General features: G+C 20.2%; 1 protein-coding gene across 1 annotated transcript in view; it reads left to right on the forward strand.

Moving 5' to 3' along the window:
- The window catches only part of LOC128961521 (potassium voltage-gated channel protein Shal-like), a 53,700-nt gene that overhangs the window by 22,454 nt on the left and 7,429 nt on the right, over positions 1 to 23,817 (forward strand). The gene's annotated exons all lie outside the window — the stretch shown is intronic.

The raw sequence follows: 23,817 nt of genomic DNA on the forward strand, positions 1-23,817 counted from the left end.
TAATACATATTTAAATAGTATAGATTATCTAAAAAGATCTTATTTGAGTAATTTTTATTGAATAAATTACTTTATTATATCTAAATATATTTTATATTATATCAATAAATATTATTTATTTTAGAAAAATAGTTATCAACTAATAAATAAAAACTTTTCACAATTTGTGACATATATTTAGCCGATTTATGTCTGTGTCTTCAATTGATTTTAATAAATTTTTTAATTTCTAATATGCAATTGTTAGTATTGGCAAAATAGAGAAATTTCTAAAATAGTTGAAAGGTTTCTAGTAGTTTCTAAAAGAAATTTCTATCTATATGATCCCCATGTTAATTTTGTTTTTTCTCTATTTTTGTTATATTGTAAAAGTATTTTATAATTATTAATAATAACTAAATATTATTATTAATATCTTAATTAATATTCAAAATAACAGAATTGTTCAATTAATAAAAATTAAAAAATTCTGAATAAATTTTATAATAACAAATTATATTAATAATAACATTATTTTATTAATTTTAAATATAAAAATCCCATTTTTATAATAGTGTTGTATAAATTATTTATCAATAATACAGTATTATAATATCTTTATCCCATAGTATAACAATAAAGAAGAATTTCTATAGAAATTGATTTTTGAAAAACATATCTAAGAATTTGTCACATCTTTAGTAACTGTGAATACATAAACCCAAATCAATAGTTATTTATATTATAATTAACAAAATTAAATGTTTTCATAAATTTTAATTTGATTATTACTATAAAACTTAATTATTTACAAAAATTATGTCTGGTATCATAAGTTTTTCTTTATGTTTTAACTGATAATTTTTATTCCATAATTGTATTAATTTATTTAAATATTTTATTTATATTAAATATACTGTTAATAACAATTCCAATTTTATTATCACATTTACATTTTAAATTACTTTAAAATTTAATAACTGCAATAAAAGTAAACTGTAATTTAAGCGAATTATAAAGTTAATTTTATGCATGAAACTTAAACTTTTGAATAAAAACTTATTTTATAAATTTCTATAAAATTAAAAATTAATTAGATATAATCAATTCACTGAATACCAGTTTTAATAAACAAAATCATTTGATTAAGATTACAGTATTTAATAGATTATTATATGAATTATGATATAATATTAATTCAATATATATATATATATATATATCAATATAACTATTTACAATAAATTATTTGAATAGTTATGTAATAATAGAATTTTTTCCTGTCATTTACTTTACTGATAAATTACTTTATTTTATCGACATTTTGTTAAATACACTACAATTTAAAGTTTTTTATGCTTTTTTAAAAAACTATTATTTTCAATACACTTAGAGAGAGAGAGAGAGAGAGAGAGAGAGAGAGAGAGAGAGAGAGAGAGAGAGAGAGAGAGAGAGTGAGAGATTTGTCATTTTCTATAGTATATTAGAAAACATTTTTTCAATCTCTCATCTCTTTGTTTGTTTTATACAATAAAAGTCTAGTTATTTTAAAATGTACTCTATATAGCAAAATAAATTTAATAAACAATTTATTGGATGAACAGAAATAAAAATTGTTATATTTAAAAGTATATATAATTAAACATTAAAAATATATATATAACATATAATTTATAAAATAAAACTTTTTAAATACATATAAATATATATTATAAAAATCCAATTATTATGTTTCTATTTATATGTAAAAAAATCAATTTTTAAAAATAATTTATTTATCATTAAAATAACTAATTTGTGAATAATAAATTTATATACAATACTTTAATAATATTATTTTATTAAATTTAAAAAATAAATAAACTTATAATTTTTATATAAATTTTAAAAATAAGTTAAAATTATAAATTCTAATACTTAATTTGTTATTTTTATCTTTTTGAAGTATTATATACAATATATGTATTTACATTAAATTGATTAAAAAATATTTAAAAACATTACATTTAACAAACATTTTTATTATTAATTACTATATTTGTGTAAAATTTTACATTGTAAATTTAATTAAAAACATTATTATAATAAAGTAACTTTATAGTTACTATAAAAATGTTTGACATTTATATGAAATTGGATAAAAATAAATTAACATTATAATAGAAATTTTGTTTAAAATTTAAAATAAATTAAAAATAAGATTTTTTTTTAATTTATTGGATAAAAATATAAATTATACATCTTCTTAATAAAAATGTTTTATTCAAACTTATGTATATTAATAGCAAATATATCATATGATAAATACATCATGATATTACTTAAAATACTTAATTATTTTCCACGTATAAAAATTAAAATATTACTTTATACAGTATATATCAATAATTAGAATTTATAATTTAACTATTAATTTTATTGAAAACTTTTATCAAATATAATATCAAATATTAAATAACATTTAACACACAATTTAATATATAGTTTTTTTTAATTGTAATCATGTTTTGAATATTTGAATTTAACATCTGCTGTTATTATGTCGTATAAATAGATGGATCGGTTTTAGCTGTAGTGTAACACCAGTTTAACTAAAATATTATATATAATATTAAATATAACAGTAATACAATACAATGTATAGTCAGTACATGTAATGTAAAATACACTGCAATACAATACAATAAATAATATTGTAAAATATTAGAAAAATTTATTTTGATTTATTATTTATAAATTATTATTTTATTATTAATATCGTAAACGATATACAGTATAGTATTTTTATCTAAAGTCATATTTGTTAAAACTTATTATGAACTTAATTTGATTTATAAAATTTAAAAATATTTTTACGGTTTTCATATTTTGAATATACTCTATGTTAGAAAATAATTAAAAAGTTGGCAACAGTTTAATAATCAGATTTATGTCATACAAATACCAAAATATTATAACTTATTTTGATATAAAAATTAAATATTAAAAAGTCTATATTTAGGATATACTATCATATATGCTATAACTCCTGCAACATAATGGACTAAAAGAGAATTTTATAAATTATTATTATTTAATATTAAAATTTTAAAGATATACTACACTATATCATAATAATAAAATTAAATGATGAGTTTAGTGTAGATATAGTATTTAATGTTTTAATTATATTATATAATATTAAAATTGATAGTTTACATAATAATCACAGCTGTGTTATTATTGAATTTTTTTTATTATATTATGTGTTAACTGTAATTATTGCTTTTTTTGTTGCAAATTAGTCTTTAATTATTAAATTTTATAAATATTAATATAATATAGTATTTTGGCAATATTTGTTATTTAAAAATATTATAATAAAAAACAGTATACAGAAGCAAACATTATACTAACATATAAATATAAATAATATAGTTTTTCAGTAAGACTTATAGATATATACCGGTACATATAAAATGTAAAATACGATATAAATTTTATGATAGTAATGATAAAAACTTGTTTTATATTGCTTTATTACATTATTATAAAAATGTAATTTTAATAAAACATATTGGTCAGTGAAAATGTGTAAATTACTGATATTTTAATGGCACAATTGTGCACTGATTTCTATATATTGTAATATACTGTATATGTGCTCAAGAAATTGCTCATAAAAATTCCTATTGCATACCACCTTTCCTCTCTCTCTCTCTCTCTCTCTCTCTCTCTCTCTCTCTCTCTCTCTCTCTTTCTCTCTTAGTCTTTAACTTTATATTGTTTATTATAGTATAATATAAAAGCGAAAATTGATTTTCCTATTTAAGTTGAGTCACTATTTAAATGAGTGGCCGCACAAATACAATGCTATCAAAATAAATGTGTTATAAATGTCCGCAATTACAGGCAAATGCAATACTCGGCAATATATATGACATTCATTGTGCTGTTTATAATTATTGATCGACTATTTTTTGTTTGGTAGTGTATTACTTATTTTACAAATATTTAAGTAATCAATTATATACATTTCTCACTATAATTTCCAAATATATTGCTATAAACTGTAATACATAAAAACATTAATTTTAAGTAAAATGTATTTTTTCCAATTATTATTATCACAATGAATATATTATAAATTTGATTTCAAGTCAATCTATCGAATGGTTCAAAGCTATTGAATCTTTAAAATATTGTATTGTACAGTATATACAGTATATACAGTATATACAGTATATACAGTATATACAGTATATACAGTATATACAGTATATACAGTATATACAGTATATACAGTATATACAGTATATACAGTATATACAGTATATACAGTATATACAGTATATACAGTATATACAGTATATACAGTATATACAGTATATACAGTATATACAGTATATACAGTATATACAGTATATACAGTATATACAGTATATACAGTATATACAGTATATACAGTATATACAGTATATACAGTATATACAGTATATACAGTATATACAGTATATACAGTATATACAGTATAGATACAGTATATATATATATATATATATATATATATATAATATAGTATATATAAAGTATATACACAGTACTGTATATATACAGTTTACACACCTTATCAAACATTTAACATTAGGAAATGTGATAAACTTCAAATTGAAATTGATTTTCACCACAAAATGTATTTCAATATGAATCTATTTATTTGATACATTTCTATTAATATACAGTAGATATATACTGAATATAAAATTATATATTTTCATTTAAAAATAAGTTTCCAACAAACTGAGATTATATTTAAAGTTTAATTATTATTAAATTAAATATTATTTAAAGTTATAATATTAAAAATTACTTATAAATAAAAAATAAATCAAACTTAATGAAAATACATATATTATAAAGATTCTGTCAGATTTATATTACAATAAATTAATATTTTACATTAACATTATTTTCTAAATAGTTTATTAATTAATTTTAATGTTAATAAGTATATATAAATAAATAAGACAAACACAATACAATATAAATACTGTATTTTTATTTTATACTATGCATTCAAATAACTTATAATTTAGATCGCATTTTATTTATATATATATAAATTGTTGAAATAAAAGAATAAATAATCCTTACATACTTTGAGACTATTTTTGAATAAAAGTAAAGTCATTTTAAGATTACATATAAATGGATTCTACCGTTAGATAAATATTTCGTGAAAATTTTTATAAATAAGTTATATATTTGCAATTCTGCATTCTCTCTCTCTCTCTCTCTCTCCCTATATATATATATATATATATATATATATATATATTTCGTTTATCCTTTTTCTCTTTTTTCTTTCAGTAAAATTTTATACTTTATAATATCTTATATTTGTGAAAAACAGTATATTATGTATTTTAAGGTTTTGTAAATAAAAATCTTACGCTTTTTACAAAACATACATTTAGTTGATAATGGAAAACATAAATTTTTGACTTAAAGAGTATGTGTACATTTAAGTATTGAAAAATATACAAACTTGTAGAATGATATCTCAATTTTAAATATACTTTATTTAAAAAGATTTTTTATGAGAAATCATATTGTTTTACACATATTATATACAGTATATTGAAGGTTTATAATTTATGTGTTACATTATGTACAGTATATTAATTTTTAAAAAATAATTGTTGAAGTAATAAGTTAGTTAATTTTATTTATTTAGAAAATTGTAAGAATACAATTAAAATATTGGATTTAAGATTTATGCAATTTGCTGAATTGTAATTAACTGAATTATATAATAAATGCAATGATTAAAATAAAAATTATTACATATTTTTGTTCGTTTCTTATTTTTAATTTTTATGATAAATCAGACAATATTGAATATATTTATAAATTAATTGTAAAAATGATTAAAGCATTAGCAGTTAAATGACAATTAAATGGTATGTCTATGACATAAATTGATAAAATGTATGTTATGGCCAAATTGTGTCATCGACATTACATTTATTAATCAATCATAAATGTATTGTTAGACAATGTCATTATTGAATTTAATGGCATCCAAATGTATTTTATCCACAAATTAAAAACGATTAAAGTTGTATTATTACTATTTTTAAGTAAAATGTTTTACATAATAACAATATACTTTAAATAAATATGTATATGCTTGCTTTATAATTGTTATATTATTATAGTTTTAACATAAAATGTAAAATTAACAAAAAATTATTTCTCTAGTTAAATTTAATAACTTTATTAGTAATATCTAAATTATTTATTATATAATATTTATTTTATTTTATATATTAAGAATAAATTAATAACCTTTTAAAAACTATTAATACACCAGAAATAAATCTTAAATCGTAAATATCAATATAAAATCTTTTTATTTTATATGATATAATACCGTATTATAGTTAAAAATTTACAATAATATATTTGTATTATTATATATACTATAGTTTATTGATTTTATGAATAAGTTCCATAAAATTGATATTTTCTTTATATTATAAGACATTTAATAATAAGTACATATTGTATTCAATTTAAAATTATTAAAAAGAAAAAAGTACTTCATTTTATTATATATACAGTAGTTTATAAAATACGTGTATTATATTAATAAAATTTTTATAACAATTTAATTTAAAGATATTTTTTATGTTTGCATTTAAAAATTTATATTAAAATAACAACAGAATATTCTTCAACATATGTGAGTCGCATAATCAAGCGTTAGTGCTCCGGGTCTTCATTTAGACAGTACTCTACATAATATATTAAATATAAAAACATATACAATATATCTGTATATACTGTATAATAAATATACTTTATTTATACTTAAATACTATGTCAGAAAAAATATTTAATACTTGTACTTTAATAATGTAATATAAATGTTTATTTTTGTCAATTTTGAATGTCTTAGAATAAAAAAATCTTTTAATATTTTTATATAATAATTATTTATTTAATTATATATTTCACAACTAATAATGAATTATAAATTAATTAATTAAATAGAAATTGTTTTACATAACAAGTTTTTAATAACTAATTTTTTATATAACATTTTATTTTTGAAAATTTTAATTTATCTAATTATATGATTTGAACAAACTGCATTTAAATAATTATTCAAATATTATTTTAATGATATTTAAAATAATTGAAAGTAATCATAAATAGTATTTGCGTCACAATCTTAGTTATGTTATATACAATATTATAATATAAATAATGAATATAATGGTGTCTGACATTAAATTATTTAAGAAATTATATAATAAACTAACTATGGTTTAAGTAATACTTGATTTTTGTTTATTATATTGTACTCTAACTTTAGATATTGTATGAACTCTTATTACTGTTATTTATTTAACGCACACATCGGCATAATTACATATATTGTGTGCAATATTTATTAATATTTATATAAATAGTACTAATTTAGTATGAATTGAGTTTTTCGCATATTATTTGTAGTTTAGACTCTTTCCACTCAAAATTAAGATAAATGTTTTATTTAATACATTATCTATTAAAACATGTTTATCCAAATTTACATTTCTCACTTACACATTTTATATTGACGTCTTAACTTTAATTACGTTTAATTATATTTTAAAAATTAAATTAAATATCTTTATAATTAAAATAATTTTTATTGAATTGTATTTAGAAATATTTGGTGATCCTTAAGCACATTCATAATAAATTAGTATTCAACATTATAGCATTTTCTAAACAAATTATATTATTTAGTCTAAACATTTATAAACAATTATATTGTATTTATAGTATAATTTTTGTATTGTCTGATATTTTGAAGAGCAAATGAACTGATCAATTAAGACATTAAAAATAAACTATACTTTAATAAAAGTTTATGTAAATGTCAGAAATATTTGTAATATTATGCAATTATGTTATAAAATGTTGTTATTAAATGAAGTATTTAGCAGATTGACTTGATGTTTCATTTTTATTAATTAGATTTGTAAAATTTTATATATTTTGCAAAACAACGAAATTTTAACAGTTTTTTAATTTAATTTAATACACAAAATTATTTTTTTAAATAACTCAATGTTTCTCATTTAGAAAAAATTAAAATAACTGTAAAATTTTTAAGTTATAATTGTAAAATAAGTAATTGTATGGTATATGTATTGTATAAGATATTAGACCACAAGTGGACATCAGTAATAGTCAACAATCATCAATTTTATTATTAGCTTATTTACACTGTAGTGACAATAATATACAGAAACTGATCCATCAGATAATGGATGTCATGACAAGAGAACTACAAGTATTATTACTTCAATTTCATGTTTTTCTATTCAATTTTAATAACTAGTGTTATTTGTGTTTTTTCATTTAAAACTTAAATCGCACAATAAAGAAATGCCTACTTTAGGGAGAATCGAACTCACGTCCTTTTGAGAGATTAGACGACTCAAAAATACAATAATTTCTTATAGGAATAAATATATTAATTTCAATTTAAATACATTAATTCTAAAATGAATTTACTATACAATATATATGAATGTAATTATTTCATATTGTTATATACAGGTATTAATAATATATTAATAATATATTAATAGTATCATATTATGATATTATGATAACAAGAATAATAATAATAATAAAGAGCTAATTTTGTTTTTATTGATAAGCTATCGTTGAATAATGAATATACTGTAATACTGTATTTCAATTAACAGTTTGAATTTCAAATGCAATTAATTGTATGCATCACTAGTAAAGAAAACATCTCACGAATTATTCAATTATATAATGAATGACTCATTAGTTAATTAATTAATTATATTAACAGCAAAATTTATAAAAGTTTGTATATTAATAAACTTTAATATAACTATAACAGTAACATTAGTTATAATAAATATATTTTGAAATTGATTAGAGTTTTACTAAATTATATATCATTATTAGTTACAATATGAATATGTGAATATTTTTTCTCTTATTTTGTCAATATATAACAACTACAGTACATATAAAAATTAATTAAAAATGTGTCTTAACTATGATTTTGATTAGTAGATAACTGTTTTTTATTTTTATGTAAAATTCAAGTATTGATTTAGTGTATCAGTTATTTGCAATATTGCTATAATTGTTGAAGATTTAGCTAAAACTGTCGATCAATATTGCTTTGGTAGCACTTATATTGATAATATATGTGAAAAAATGTCAATTTCCAGTCGGATAAATAGATTTACAGATGAAGCTATCGGTGCTATAGAAAACATGGCATCTGTTTTATGCCTCGAAAGTGTCGCTCAATCAAAGTCGGACACTTTGAGTGACATACCAACTGATACAACCAACTCATCATTGATGTCCATTAGGGCAGACACTAACATAAGTAAAGCAAATGGCAATGATGTTAGTGAAGACCATAATGTGGCTAATATTATCTGTAGGGGTAGTGATGGCAAACCAGTGCTCAAAATGCAAAATGTTGTGGCAAGAGTTGAATTGGACACACGATTAGATTTGACGCATATCTCAAAAAACTGTTTTAATTGTGAATACAATAAACAAAAGCTGAATGCAGTGATTATGCGGATTAGGAAACCCAAGACTACAGCACTGATCTTTAATTCAGGGAAAATGATGTGTACCGGAGCTAAAACTGAATCCAATGCCATGATTTCTGCCCGAAAATTTGCCAGAATTATTCAAAAATTGGGATATGATGTCCACTTCAAACGATTCACAATTGTCAATATTGTTGGCAGTTTTGAGTTGGATTTCAATATAAGTTTCGAGAAGATTGAACTCAACCAAAGAGGTTGTCTGTATGAGCCCGAACTGTTCCCGGCCCTTACCATTAAAATGGTTAAACCAGATCTATTTATTTTGGTTTTCTTAAGTGGAAAAATCATTATGACTGGCGCTAGACTTAGAGTAGATCTCGAGCAGGGTTTCTATAAATTATTACCGATACTTATATCCGCCAAAAATACTAAATCAAATATATAAATTATGTATAACTTTTGATGATTAGTATTTTAATTCGTGTAAATTTTAATTTTGTGAAATAAATAATATAATAATAATAATAATAATATACTTTAAGTATTAAAAAATATAGTGTTTTTGAATACTTAATACAACTTCTTAATTTAAATTTATTAATATTAATTATATACACTAATGTATTATATTTAGTTTTTATATAATTCATATTCAAATATCAAGATTAAATTAATACTTAAACTAATAGTAGTGTAATAATGAGTTGATATAATGTAATTAAATATATTAAGTCTAAATTTGATAGATTGATGATTTCAAACTATGTCCAGTTATAGTAAAGCTTATTAATGTTATAATTTTAATAAATAATTGGCAAAATGTCATAAAGTGGTACAGTTTGGTCAGTCTGTTATCACTACAATGCATTGTTTTGGCAGTAATTGTGGTTTCGAGTCACACATACTTTCACATACATTGTTTGCAATACATGTATTGTATATTTATAACAATGTTAGGCTATATTATGTTTGGTCTCTCTTGCAAACTATTATTTGATTTACCACTAATCATAAAAAAATAATAATGAAAACAATTTTGGCTATTATATTGTAAACTGAATTAGTGATACCATAACAAAATAATATACAGTATTTGTTGATAGGGGATAGCATTTCTCACAATCAGCGTTTTCAATTGGACTATAAAATTTTCAGTCCCACACATACACATACACACACTCATGTAGTTTATGAAAAAATATTGGGCGTAAAGTCAATACACATTTAGTTGATTTGGTAGCTTATATAGGAATGGTATAGAAAATCAATTGACAAGAATAGTATGGAATTATAAGCAGAAAAATTGTAATCCAAGTGTATATATAGACAGGCATTAAATGAATTCCATAAAATCTACACCAGAATTATGTTGTTATCCCAGCGATCAAATGCAGACCCATTGCAGTCAAATTGAATTAAATATATAGTTATATATTGATAAATATATATCATGTGTGTGTGTGTGTGTGTGTGTGTATATGTCCCTATTGTTATGATTTATACAATTTGTTTAGTTTGCCTATACGTGTCTATATATATTATTGTCATAACGTAACTTATTATTTATTAAAATAAAATGTTTATATAAGTGCTATAAGTATAAAACACAAGAAATTTACACATCAATTGTATTGTCTTTTTATTTCTATATTTATTTTATTTAGTCTAATAACTAATTCATAACACAATTTGATCCAAAGGTTTAATAGATAAAAAAAACTAATTGAGAGATACCGCATGAATATAAATGTAATTATAAGTAAATTGATAGAAGAAATTTTTTAATTTGTAATATTTTTTTATTATAAATATTTTTATTACTTTAAAAGTGTTATTCAAAATTAATCTAAACATAATATGAGTTATGTATTATTGTATATTTAATTTTGCTGAAGAATTTTGTAATTACATTAAAGTATTTACTAAATACTGAAGCCTTTCTCAAATTTTTTAAAATTTTTGTTTTATAAGAGTCTCATCACATTGTTCACTGAATGTTATATTATTATAATAAAACATTGTTTACTTAATGCTTTTAGTGTATTATGCAAATAAATTATTGATTAAAAATTGAAATCTAAACTATATATTAGATTATACACAGTATACATAAAAAACCTTTAAAATATTAGTTTAAAAACTCATATTTTATATGCTATCATTTAAAAAATATTATAAACTGTTTTTGACTGCACAAATAGTTCAATATGTCAATCATACGTACAGTATATAAAGTATCTTTCTTTTAAAATCCTGTATTTGAAGTTTAGCTCATAGTTTTTGTTAAAGTAATTTTTTATATTATTACTGCATTTAATTACATAAAAAATAGTGGCATTTTATACTGAAGTCATACAAATACAGTATATTTTTAGAATTTGACATTTGAAGTCTATATATAATAAATCAATAAATATTGTAAATATTTTATAAAAATTGAAATATAAAATTTAAAAATAATTTTTAAAAGTGCTGCAAATTAAAAAAAACATTTATTCTTATTGTTTATTATAATTAATACTATTATTTGTATTGTATATGTCTTATATTTTATTATTTTGAATGTATAGTATTTTTTATTTAAAAATTAATCCTAATAATATAATTAAATTTTAAACAACCTTAGAAATTATTTATCAATATAATATTGATAATATTGTTAATTGACAATATTATTGATACATTTACTATTTTTTATTACATTATAATTATAGTAATATATTCTCATTATTTAAGTTTATTCACATCATTTTATGATTAGATTATAATATAAATAAGCATAATATCATAATAATTTGAAACTAAATTGTTATTGAATTATATGTATTATTTTTAAAATATATATATATTTGAGTGTATAAATTGTTAATATATTATTTTTGTACTTTTATTATTGATAACGATGTGAGTGCACCCAAACTTGCATTAGATTTATCTTAGATTTGACAACAAATCTGAAGCAAAGCAAAAATAATGATTTTTTACTGAATCTCTTTGTATTAAAGTGTCAACAAAATTGTAAAATCAATTTCCATTCAATTTTAAATTTTCTCTCTCTCTTTCTTTCTTTCTCTTTAATACACTAAATATATTTTTATTCTCTCTTATTCTCTCTTATTCTCTCTTATTCTCTCTTATTCTCTCTTATTCTCTCTTATTCTCTCTTATTCTCTCTTATTCTCTCTTATTCTCTCTTATTCTCTCTTATTCTCTCTTATTCTCTCTTATTCTCTCTTATTCTCTCTTATTCTCTCTTATTCTCTCTTATTCTCTCTTATTCTCTCTTATTCTCTCTTATTCTCTCTTATTCTCTCTTATTCTCTCTTATTCTCTCTTATTCTCTCTTATTCTCTCTTTCTTATTGTGCAATGTTTTACATTGTGTAAGCACTTAATGGAAAAAACCAAAACAAATAATATATAAATGTTGTCTTTAACTATAAGTATAATTTGTTAAAATAAATTTGTGATAAACCAGTATATTGTTAGTGTAAATCTTCAGAAATGACACGAAAACTGTCTCAACAATTAAGAGTTGTAACAAAAAGGCAATCAATCAGTTGTTAAATTCCTAACTTTTTTACTGTAAATATCTTTCTATAACTCATTTACTTTTCGCTCTGTTTTTAAACTGTTGCTTACAGTATAAGTATTGATTAATAGCATTGCATGTACTGTTAATAGCAGCAAAAATATATAATGACATTCACAAATCAAATAAGTTAGAGATAGGATTTATAGGCGTATGTAATACTATGTGTATGTATCAAATACATAGATACTCACAGTAAATAAATAGGCACAGCTACACACATACACATATATATATACCCATACAAACACACACACACACACACACACACACACACACACACACACACACACACACACACACACACACACACACACACACACACATACATACATACATACATACATACATACATACATACATACATACATACGCCATGCATGTGTAGGTTCTTAATTTCATTGAAAACAACATTATGTCCTCTTTTTCTGAAATTTTTTATAAAGCCATTAAGTGATCTATCATTAAATGGCAATACTATCAACTAAAACACTCAATGACTAGATATATGCAATCATTCAATCAATCATTGATTTAATTGATATCAAAATTGTTAATTGATATAACATTTTTGTTAAGAAAAATACATTACAATGATAAAAAGCTTTTTATTAAATATATTTATAATAAACAATATTATACTAAACACAATAGTAATGGTAATGTAATTGAATTGTTTGTAAAAAAAAGTCAATTATTAGATTATTACAATTTGCTTTGAATTTCATTGACACTAACTGGTCTAATGAGGATTTTTTTCTAAATAATGATTTAAAAATGCAAATAACAAAACATTTATTTAAATTATACTCTTATCTTCAAATGACTATATTTTTATATTATTTTTACTATTATATAACATATTCATAAATTATATGATAATAAATTAATTATTTGAAAAAATGACAAATAAATACAAATGCATTAATAACAAACATTTTAAATAAATGTACTGTAAATTACAGTGTATAATAAATTAAATATACATATATTTTATGTGAAACTGTAGTTTAATATTCACGACAGGTATTGATTTCTAGCAATATCTTATGCAAAATAGTTTGACTGTTTCAACACGTAAATTGTTTTTATAATTTTTAGACCTTTATTTTTGGCATTATTTAAATTTAAAATATTAATTATTTTACTTAAAACACAAGTTTATACTCACTAAATGTTTCAATAATTAAAATTAAATTATGATTTATGTCTAATACTGGCAATTGATAGTCAATTGACTGTTTGTCGATATTGTTTGAAGTGATTAAATATTTCTTATTAAATGTCATTTTAATGGTTTCCCTTTATTATCATATTTTTGTTTGATGTTTTGCGATAACTTATTATCATATATTATATACTGTCATCACCTATATTGATATTTGTCATATAAAATTGTAATTATTAATTAAAGAGAAAACTATAGTATATTAAAATTTAATATTTAACAAGTATATTTAAATTATATAAATATTAATAAATAAAATATATTTTTTTTGAAAAATTGGAGTCAATCTCATGGAAAGCTTTCTCAAAAATAATATAATAATAATAATTGTATTGTATTTTATAGTTAATATGAAAGCAAATAAGCAATGAATTAGTGATCATTCAAATGATTCAATCTATAGTCCAATGAGTATGACTTGACTGCACAACACGTGTATTGCAGACAATACAACAACAAAGTGTTTGATTGTTATCATTGATTTGTCACTCATTTGATGCAAGTCTTGACTTTTGATGATTTGTTTAATGATTTGTTTAATGATTAATAATCACTAATTGTTTAGTAATTGTTTAAAAATGAGTAAATTGTGTCAATCGATGTCCAATGAAGATAAACTGGTGATAATGGAAACAGAGGAAACACAACTCACCACTAAAATGGCATCTCTTGAACAACAATTGGTTTGTTTGAGACAAGAAGTGGTCGACTATGAGATGTCACTCAATAAAGTAGATCTCAATGTACGACAAAATCAAAACAAATTGGTTATTGAAGAGAAACGCAATGAAAGATTAGCCGAAGAACTGAATCGGTTAACCATTGATTTTGAGAGACAACAACTAGAGTTGAATAGATTATCACTTGACTCTGAGGTCGAGCTCAAGACAGTGGTCGATAAGGCTGACAAACAACTGGACGATAAAAACAATTATTGGCAAAAATTAACTCATGAGTGGACTCAAGAGGAATATATTATCAAACAAGAGATAAATCGATTGGAAAATCAGTTATTAGAGTTACAGACAAAACAAGAAAAGACTAATCAGTTGACAACAGAGATGACTAATTTAAAACAATTGAAATCCACTCGTGAGACACAATTGAAGACTGTTATCGATGAGAAACAATGTCTTGAAGTGAACAACGAAAAGATTGAGTTAGAAATGATTATACAAAAGAAACGAAATGAGGCTTTGCTTAAGAGATTACGTAATCAATTGAATCAAAAACGTAAAGTATTGACCAATAATGTGGTCACTAATTGATTACTCCATATATTTGTTTCAATTAAAACATTCATTTTATTTTGAATTATCTTTAAGTTATGTTTAACTTTGTTTTAAATACTGTTCATTAATAAAACATTATTTTATTCAAATGTTTTTTTGAAAAATAATTTTAATTTTGAGTTTTATTAAACATATTCTTCATTTCATACATGAAATTAAAATTAAAATTAATTAATATACGGGTAATTTGTTTATACAGTAATAATAAAAATATATTAATAGTATAAATTAGTATATAATTTGTTGTTTAATTAAAATTAGTTGTTTTAAATATTATTGTGTAAAACAAACGATTTAATAGACTGTTATTAAATAAGACAAAAATTCAAGAGAATGTTACAAAAGGTTAAACATTTTGACCAAATAATAAAAAACCAAAACATAATAATGAGTTTCATTTATTGGACATACAATAGTACAGTATATACAATATATAAGGAATTTTGTGTATTTTATAGACAACTAAATCAGTAACAGAAACTTCAAACCTCTGATGTATTGCCATTGCTATAGACGTGGCGCTAATTTTTTATTCACTTTTTTATTGATTTTTTTCAACTAAACTTATTTTTTGGTTTTAATTTATAGCTTTACATTTATTTGGCTAACTCTCCAATGAATTTATTGAACAATTTTCTTATCAAATATATTTTCCTAATAAAATTATTTCTATCTTTTTATAAAAAATATTTATTAAGTTATTATTGATACAAACTTATATTATCTTTAGAGTATTATTATTATTATTATTATTATTATTATTATTATTATTATTATTATTATTATTATTATTATTATTATTATTATTATTATTATTAATTATAATAATAATAATAATATAATGTTATGAATTAACAAATGTATCTATTAATAAATTTACAGATATTGATATTTTGCAATAGTTTTTAACTAAAATTAAATTTTTAATTATATTTTAAAGTACATAGCTTATGTATATAAAGTCTATATCTCTACTAATCTACTAAATATATGTCAATTTAAAATTTATTTTTATTAAAATATTGAAATAAAACTTAAATTCATAAAATAATATAAAACACATTTATTTTTGAATTATAACAGTATTTTAATATAAATTATTTTATTTACTCGTATATAATATCGTATTAATGCATTGGGTGTAACTCTTGATTAATATTCCAGTAGTTATTTATTGGTTAAGAATAATATTATATTTATAATTATATTAAAAGTATATTTTTAAAGCTTTGAGATATCACTACAAATAAACACTTATTTTGAAAATTTATTGTCTAATTTCGACATTAAATTTTTTATATAACATTACAAACTTTTCCAATAAAATTAAATCTTTTTTTAATAATAATAAATTTGTGAACACATTGCACTTTATTAAGCTTAATGTATAATAATTATTATTATATTCTCGAAATTAATAATAATATTATAATAATAGTAATGATCTTTTTTAAGTAGACTTTTTTTATTGTTTAATATGAGTGAGTGCTTAATGTTTGAGTACACATATATAAACACATATATTCATATTTAGTATATATTATACACTGCATACAAAATATACTGTAGTTAACTATAGAATAGTTATAAAAGTGAATATTAAAAAAGCTATTTATCTCACTTTTAAACTTCTTTATTATTTACTAAATGAGTGTTTTTAAGGCATTGCTTTTATAGGGGACAGAGAAAATTACTTTTATATACATATATACTAAATAAATATTATAGTTTTTTACGTTATATATTTTTTATTATTAAATTCTCTCCTTTATCTCTCCAATCTCTCTCTCTCTCTCTCTCTCTCTCTCTTTCTTTCTCTCTCTCTCTCTCTCTTATTCACTCACTTTTATTTAAATTATTTTTTTGTTTTAAAAATCTGATAAAACTACTTTTATGTCTGGAAATCATTAAATTCACTGTTAACTAAAATCTTATTCAATTTTTTGTAATAGTATTTGTACAGTATTTGTAATTTATTAAAATTGTAATTTTATCTTATAGTTTGCTAATAAGTGTCATTTTCTGAATGCTACTAATAATAATAGTGATATTTTAAGGGAGATTTTCGCATAACGTTGTGATTTAAATTAAAAATAAATATAATTAAAAAAATATAAACAAAAATTATTTATTCTATATATATTATATACAGTACCCCTATATACTAATAATATGTGCTAATACTGTATAGTATATATAAATTTACCTCTAGTTCTCTTTAATGCTATCATGATAGATTTTTGAATTTAACTTTTTTGTTTAGTTAGTGTATAGTAATGTTAATCAAATACATTACTCATTCAAAAATAAACTTTTATTAATAAAATTATTTTTTACCCTTTTATACTATTTAGTTAATAGTTTGTATAGTAATAGTGTACACAACATATACAGTATTAATATACTGTAAGTTTAATTTTTAACATTAACTGTAGAAAACCACCAAAACATGTCTAAAATATTGATAATTTATTTAAAATTTTTATCCCTTAATAAATTGTAATGTTATATTTGTTATATTAATTTGTTATATAATTAACGTTATAGAGACCAACTAATAATTTACCTATCAGATAATTGAAGATATATACCAATAAATATATAATGATTAAAAATATTGTTTTGTTTTGTATGAAATTCATTTAACGCACACATACACATAAAAACAGTACATATTAATACAATTACAGTATAATAAGTTATATTACAAACTTACATATATTGTGAATGCTTTAACTCTGACTACATAAAAAAATATGTAAAAAGCAATTTAAATGATGGTTTTATTTGTGTTTTTAAAATGTTTGTTAAACAAAAATTTGATGAAATAAAAAAATACAAATTTATACATATATGCATATTTTTTATTTCATTTATTTATTCAATTTATGGCGTTATATTTGAATGAAATTTGAATGTCTGTAGGAATTGATTTATAATACATTTTTAAGCAAATTCTGAATACAAACACACATTTACTCAATGAGTAAAATAATTTAATTTAAAAATATTAACGAAATTACAGTATTTGTGTCCGTCTTTTCAATTTTTATTTTGATAATAAATGTAAGATAAATAAATGAAAAGTTACCTCAAATAGTATCTGTATTTTTGTTTTAAAAAGTTTGTTGTTTTAAGCTTTAAGATAAAAGAGAAATAAATTTTGTAAATACAAAATATTTGAAACATTTAATAAATTAAATTTTTGTGATAAATAATACTCTAAATTTATATTACATTAAATAAAACATAGAATAAAATGTATGCAAAAAGTATTTATTTCTATTGTGTTTAAATGAAAATATTTGATAAAATAATTGTAAATTTATTAATTTAAATAAATATAACAATATATTCATATAAATATTTAAAATTAAAAGTTACAATTAATAAGCTTTTTTATAATATTTGTAAGTGACCGTCACTGTTAATATCTTTAAATTTTTTGAGTTATATATTTTTTGTATAATACAAATTCTTTTGCAGTTTAAATTATTTAATAAACTATTTATAAGGAAGAAAATCAATAAACTATAAAATAAATGTTTACTTTTAAAATTACATTTAATGAAACACATTTTGTTTTCTACATTTTTGTACACATTTTTCAAACTTATGTTACATTTAATATTATGTTAGCTTTTGTTTTGTTTTCATATCACTATTTAATGTCTAAATGTCTTGTAGTTGAATACCAGTGATAATATTTAGTAGTTTTACTCATTTAATGTAATGTCTGAACACAAACATGAATGCAATGAATATGTTGTCTAATCAAATGACAAACACTTGTCGTTAATAAACTCAATGTTGTGTTAATTCATTGAATGAACACATTATCAGAAAATAGCATTTATTATGAAGTGATATGAAATGTGAAATAAGTTTAACATCAAATGTTTACTATTTATTATCTAATGTCCACTAAATCTATTTAAACATTTTATATAAAATTACATTTAAAAAATATTTTTGCTGTTAATCGCTAATATTTACGTTGAGTTTGCATCAATTTTTATTTATTTATTATTTTTACTGTTTAAATAGTTTATAATTTCTATATATATTTTTATAATAATAATAATTTTAAAAAAATTAAAGCAAGTATTGTATCATTATTTGAAGTCTTTATAAGAATAATTTAAAAAAATTTAATATTTTATTTTTATTGATTAGATGTGAATTAAATATAATTCAAAAACAAACAATAAATAATATAAATATATTTAGTTATTATTTATATTCATTATTTATATAAAATATATGAAAAATAATATAGAGAAACTTTCTAGAAATTTTTTCTTTGCTAATTTATATCTAAAATAATATTTTGGTATTATTTAGTTTTATAATTTAGTTTAATAGTAAAAATTATTCACATAAATAATTAAAAATAAAAATGGAATAATAGTCGTTTAAATACATTTATACATACATTTATAATTAATGTAAGTATTCATATATATATATTTACAAAAATGTTAAAACATATAGCATTACATACATTATCAAATTTATATTTTTGTGTTTACAATAATTATATATAAAATTTTTAATATTATTATTAGATATTTAGTTTATTATGTGATTTATTAATTATATTATTTTATTAATATGTAATATAAAACGTAATAAAATTATTTATATACACCAATGTGAGATTTTATTCAAACGTATATGCATTTAATGTATTTATACTATTTTTTAATTTGAATGTTTGACTAAATTATTGAATCATTTATTGCATTAGCAATGAATTGTTGGAAACTTTTATTGAATTAATAGCCAAAAGTCACATTTGATTTATTTGCTATTAAATGGACGCTTATTAATAGTAACATTTACTATAAGTAGTGTTTCAAATGTAACCATTTTATATTATTGCTTAACTTAATTATAGCAATTTAATACAAATTTATAAGATATTTATTAAAATTTTATAAGATATTTACACAATTTTGTTTATGTTTTAATATTATTTATTTTATTAATTTAAATTATTTATAGATATTATATTAAATTTAAATAAACTAAGTATAATTAAATTTAAATAATTAACATTAGCTGTTAATTACATACATTTAAGGAATAATTTAATAAACTTTTTATTGCAAGAAACTGTCAAATGCAGGATAAAGATATTGTTTTATAGATTCAGACATTTTCTAAATAAATATCTATTTTATATCTAAAAGAGACGTTTTTAAGATAACGATAACATTATATAACATATATATATATCGGTAGAAATCTTTTTATAAAAGTTTAGCTGTCATTAAAAAATAAGATGAAACGGGTAGTCATATCCCACATCTCCTGTAATAAGAGTGACGTATTTATGACACAAAAAATGTCTTAATATTATGTTTTGTAGAGAATAGACTTCACAACTACTTGTATTGATTGCAATTTTCTTTCAACTATAACTATCACAACTCTAGAGCCCAAACTACTGGTGCGCGCTTTGGGAAGAATTGGTGTTAAATGCTATGATAGCACACATAGGATAGGATTCAAATATTTTTTTGTCTATTAAGACTCGAGGCTATTGAATGTCATAGTCATCGACTATTTGGTTCAAAGCAATTGATCAGTAGTTTGTACCAACAAATTAGGCCATCAATCCATGTGATTCACATTTATTCAATATTGCAATATTATAGACATTGTATACTGTATTTTTATACTTTATAAATATATAGCTTTACACACACATACACACACACACACACATATATATATATATATACTGTATACAGTAGTATAAAGCAAATATAATATATATTTGATATACATTATAAATATCGATAACCTAAATGACTTATCGCCTAAAATATCATAACATATCATACTTTTCTCTATTTAGACAAAAACTTAATATCCTTTGTATTCTTTATACTGAATATTATTCTCTATCTATTCAGTGCTTAAATAAGTTGCCTATTATTATGAGAGCACTCTATTACTATTGATTCTCAATATTATATAAATATTACACAAAAGTTTGCAAGTATTATAAGTATTATAAGTATTATTATGACTTACAGATAATTTCATTTTATTGCATTTTGTCTTTATATTTAACATATTATTGTTTTGATGACACTTTATATTTGCGTATAAATTAAATAGTATTTGAATTGAATTTATGATCTATTTTTATAGTTTTTTTGTATATATTACTTCTTTTTTAGCAATTTGACAATTTGTTATTATACATTAATTATGCATAATTTAGTATTTTACAATTATTGCATTAACAAATATTTCTATCACTCACACATACACACATATATATACTAGTACTTTAATGTATACAAGTATATATATATATACATTAAATAGTATTCATTTAAATTTAATACAAAATAACCTTATTTATAGTTTTGAATAATTTTATTTAAATATTTATTTGTTTTCTATTAATATTAAATTTAATTATAATATAATTTTAATTAATTAATTAATAAAAGTTCATCTACCAAACTTATAATCTTTGTCAATACTTGTATTAATACATTATATAATTATATAAATTAAACATTATTTATATATTTTAAAATACATCTAATATAATATAATATGAAAAAACTGTAGATTTTTAAGTCAGTCATATGAATCTATTAAAGAGTATTATATCGGTATATATACTGTATATTTGTCGAAATAAGTATTAGTTTTAGAAAAAATATTTATAGTTATTTTGAGCAAATCTTTTGTCATTTTATATTGACTACTGATTCTTAAGTAAATGTAGTTTACCTGCAAATACTATACTTTTTATTCTAACTATTATATAGTGTCAAACTATTATACAGTACAGTATGCATGACTTTGTAACTATAGAGGCTTTCACTTTGATGTCAATAATAGCTCTATCTATCTATCTATCTATCTATCTATCTATCTATCTATCTATCTATCTATCTATCTATCTATCTATCTATCTATCTATCTATCTATCTATCTATCTATCTATCTATCTATCTATCTATCTATCTATCTATCTATCTATCTATCTATCTATCTATCTATCTATCTATCTATCTATCTATCTATCTATCTATCTATCTATCTATCTATCTATCTATCTATCTATCTATCTATCTATCTATCTATCTATCTATCTATCTATCTATCTATCTATCTATCTATCTATCTATCTATCTATCTATCTATCTATCTATCTATCTATCTATCTATCTATCTATCTATCTATCTATCTATCTATCTATCTATCTATCTATCTATCTATCTATCTATCTATCTATCTATCTATCTATCTATCTATCTATCTATCTATCTATCTATCTATCTATCTATCTATCTATCTATTTTTTTTGTGTTCAAGTGATTCTCGCATCTTTTATATTGATGATCAACAGTATTGTGTTTTCATAGTATCTATTTATAGTAACGTCGACCTGAAAAGCAATTGCCTCATACAGTGAGCGCATAACATATAACACATATAGCAGTTGCCCTACATTTGGCAAATTGCAGTACTTTTTATGTTATTCTCGACCAAACATAAGTCACTTCGAGACAAGAATTTTTTACCAAATGTTCAAAATGTTTATATAATACATGTCTTTCTATATCTTTTGATTTGATGCTTACATTTGTACAAAATCTAAATTATAAACACTTAAATATTTTATGCATTTTTATGTAGTTTATACAAAAATAGCTTCTATTTTAAGGTTTCTTTTATTTTAGTAAATCCATTGCTACTATTAAACTATATATTTATTATTAAAATATATTCAAATATATATACCGGAATATATATGATAAATATATTGCTTATGATTTTTACAGTATATATATATAAGTGATTGAATGTGTATTTAAGAGTGAGTAAGAAACGAAACGAAGATATATATATAGTTTGATGTGAAATGTGAGCTAATTTTTAGGTCATTTGGTTTTGTGAGCTATTTTTAGCATTTAATTAATCTCTTCTCTCTTTAGTGCCATTTATAGAAAATATTTTGTTATTAATAGGATTTTTTCTAATGTTATTTTCTAATTAAGATTTACATTATTATCACAATTGCTATTACATATATGAATCAATATTATATATATATATTAATAGAAATTTCATTTCATTATATTTTAAAATTCA

This window comes from Oppia nitens, unplaced genomic scaffold, assembly GCF_028296485.1.
Source record: "Oppia nitens isolate AA-2021 unplaced genomic scaffold, nextdenovo-longstitch-racon4-pilon3 scaffold5_pilon_pilon_pilon, whole genome shotgun sequence".
In the NCBI taxonomy this organism is placed as follows: domain Eukaryota; kingdom Metazoa; phylum Arthropoda; class Arachnida; order Sarcoptiformes; family Oppiidae; genus Oppia; species Oppia nitens.